Below are 317 nucleotides of genomic sequence, written 5' to 3' on the forward strand. Positions count from 1 at the left end.
GCTATTTCCGGAATTACGTACAAAGAAGGCCAATCATCCATCGCTCATCCATCGCTGGCTCTGTAGCACCGGGCGTATCATGACCGCATATATATATATATATATATATATATATATATATATAGTCATATCATAAGCCAACAAACACTGGCACCAAGGACAACATAGGGGAAATTACTTGTGCTTAATAAATGAAATAAAGAAACGATAAATTAATGGAAATTAAAGTGGATAAAAACCAACTTGCCGCAGGTGGGAACCGAACCCACAACCTTCGCATTTCACGTGCGATGCTCTACCAATTGAGCTACCGCGGC

The 317-nt window shown here is 40.1% G+C and overlaps 1 non-coding gene across 1 annotated transcript; it reads right to left on the reverse strand.

The window, feature by feature from the left end:
* Positions 1-244: 244 nt before the first annotated feature.
* TRNAS-UGA (transfer RNA serine (anticodon UGA)) lies at positions 245-317 on the reverse strand. Its single transcript has one exon. It is a non-coding gene; the product is annotated as a tRNA-Ser (tRNA).

Source organism: Dermacentor variabilis, chromosome 6 (assembly GCF_050947875.1).
Source record: "Dermacentor variabilis isolate Ectoservices chromosome 6, ASM5094787v1, whole genome shotgun sequence".
NCBI classification, from domain to species: Eukaryota; Metazoa; Arthropoda; class Arachnida; order Ixodida; family Ixodidae; genus Dermacentor; species Dermacentor variabilis.